At 38.7% G+C, this 2,500-nt stretch overlaps 1 protein-coding gene across 2 annotated transcripts in view; it reads left to right on the top strand.

Moving 5' to 3' along the window:
• LOC135197942 (uncharacterized) overlaps window positions 1-2,500 on the top strand; it is a 121,268-nt gene that overhangs the window by 84,469 nt on the left and 34,299 nt on the right. The window lies entirely within an intron of this gene.

The following is a 2,500-nucleotide window of genomic DNA, read 5'->3' on the forward strand; positions in this document are numbered from 1 at the left end:
GATTACATATGACACGCAGGAAGGTTCAAAGAGAGAGAGAGAGAGAGAGAGAGAGAGAGAGAGAGAGAGAGAGAGAGAGAGAGAAAATTAAGATAATGATGACTTTCATTTATCCACAAATTTCCATAATTTTCATTGTGGATGAAATTCTTAGCTTTTTTTAGATTGCATATGACACGCAGGAAGGTTCAAAGATGAGAGAGAGAGAGAGAGAGAGAGAGAGAGAGAGAGAGAGAGAGAGAAATTACTAAAATATTAGATTTGCAAAGAGATGTAAGTTACACTTAATTAATTTTTTGCCGTTTTTCAATATTTACTGTGGTAATTGTGTGATCACTTCATAAGGGATTGAGAATGATAAGAGACGGATATAACACTGGGAGAATTAACAAGTTTAATTTCTGCATTAGGTGTTCTTTAACAGTGGGCCGGGTTTCATGTGAAATTTAACTCTCTCTCTCTCTCTCTCTCTCTCTCTCTCCTCTCTCTCTCTCTCTCTCTCTGTACTTTAAACCTAATTTTTTCCAAATTCTGTCACCAGGGTTACATTTATCAGTATTATCAAAAGATGAAAATAAGAGTGATATAAAAATGATTGCCCTAAAGTCTATCTGAAATTCATAGTTTCTGTTATTCTATGACAGCAAATGAAACGGGTACACCTGTCGGCCAGTTAGGAGACCTTGAGTTTTATTTCATGATGTAGCCTCGTACGAAGTGTTTGATGGTTTTATTACGTCATGTAAATGAAAAACTTTCTCTCTCTCTGAAGTAATTCGATTTCATTGGTTTCGTTTTTATACTTTGATGTTGCCTGTATCTTATTTTTTTTTCTCGGACACACAGTCCATATGAAAACAAAAGTAAGGTCAAAATTGCTGCAAGAAGGTTTTGAATTAAACCTCAAACTAGGTTAGGTTAGATTGGTTAGGTTAGATTATTTCAGTCTTGAAAATCACTACTGAACTTAAATTTTTACAAGTGATAAGTTAAATTTCCTCTGCATAATCACGGAATGTTTCTCGACATAGCTACTTTTAAAGCTTTCCATTCTAGTGCAGGGGCGACCCATTGTTTGATCTCATCACGGATTTTCAGATTAGTTCAGAGTTTTCCTCCAGATTAATGTCACTACAAAGATGCTCCCTATTGCACACAATTTATCCTCTGGTGAAGGAAATAGTTTTTGGCGTGTCACTATTCTTGCAAGAATATTAAATTTTTGACTGCAGATTAACTAAAGATGATTTTTTTCACCCTCATGTATGATTTTTGTCACACAACGAATTCATGCAAAAAGTTTTTACAAGTTAGAGGCGGTTTGCCATTGTAACCGATATTGTGAAAGTTATTTTTGGCATCTAAGTATGCACTAGTGTACACATATAATCCAGTAAAACAGTTTTTTCTCTTTGGATTCATCGTAGCTGATTGCGGCTCAAGCTAGATTCCTAGGGTTTGTTGCCTTGTTCTAGGACCGCTGTTCACCTCCCTCCCATTCTGTCAAATTCTTTAACTCAGCAGAAAGTATGAAAGGTTCTTGTTATCAGCAGTCCTAAACTGGAACATTGTCCTTATCCTTGGCCTGGTAGCTTCTCTGAGTATATTTAAGCACCGTTAAGCTGATATCGCAATAGCAATTCTTTTAATGTTTTTATCCATTTGTGTCTCACAGTCAGTGATTATCAGTCATTTCGTGGAAATCGATTACGCAGCGTTACAGAGTATTTCCCTTTTGGCTAAAATTATTTTGTACGATTATCGTTGGAGCTGGCAGAGAGTAATACGCAAAAGAAGCCCTTTATTTGTTTCAACCATTATGATTTTTTTTTTTATGATACAAGTGTTACCGAACTATTACGCAGTTATGCCTGTAATTCCTCGCGATGAAATGAGGACGGTAATTTCGATAATGACTTGATGTAAACGACGTCGAAAATCAGTTTCAGGAGTAGCACCGATATGTTTCTTTTTTTTTTTCTTTTTTTTTTTTTGCGTGTGTGTCTGTGCGACCTAGAATGCGCGGAAAGGAATCGAAAGGAATAATCCGATAACGAAAGAAATGCGAGGAGCACCGAAAATCGAAGGCCAGTCTCCAGCCTGTGGTAGCGGACCTTCGAAATCTCTTTGAGCGGCCCTTAATAGTTTCCTGATAAGATCTCGAGCATCGGTCATCCGCCGAGCTTCCTCTGCATTCTGCATTGGCATCCCCCTAATCTTTTGATAAAGATCTCAGCATCTTTTATCTGCCGGGTCATTAAAACAAATCGGAAGAGTCATTTGTGGCGAGACGGCCGACCCGGTCGGGTCATTTACGGTCCCACGCGCCCCAGGTTTAGGTCAATTACTGGGTCATTAGCGGCAGATGCTGAGAGATGGAGGCAGCGAGAGAAAGAGCGAAGGAGAGAGAAAGAGAAGAGAAAGAGCGAAGGAGAAAGAGAGAGAGTAAGAGAGAGAGAGAGAGAGAGAGAGGGCGGGGAAGGAGAGAGAGAGAAAGAGA

The sequence above is a fragment of the Macrobrachium nipponense genome, chromosome 21, assembly GCF_015104395.2.
Source record: "Macrobrachium nipponense isolate FS-2020 chromosome 21, ASM1510439v2, whole genome shotgun sequence".
Taxonomy (NCBI): domain Eukaryota; kingdom Metazoa; phylum Arthropoda; class Malacostraca; order Decapoda; family Palaemonidae; genus Macrobrachium; species Macrobrachium nipponense.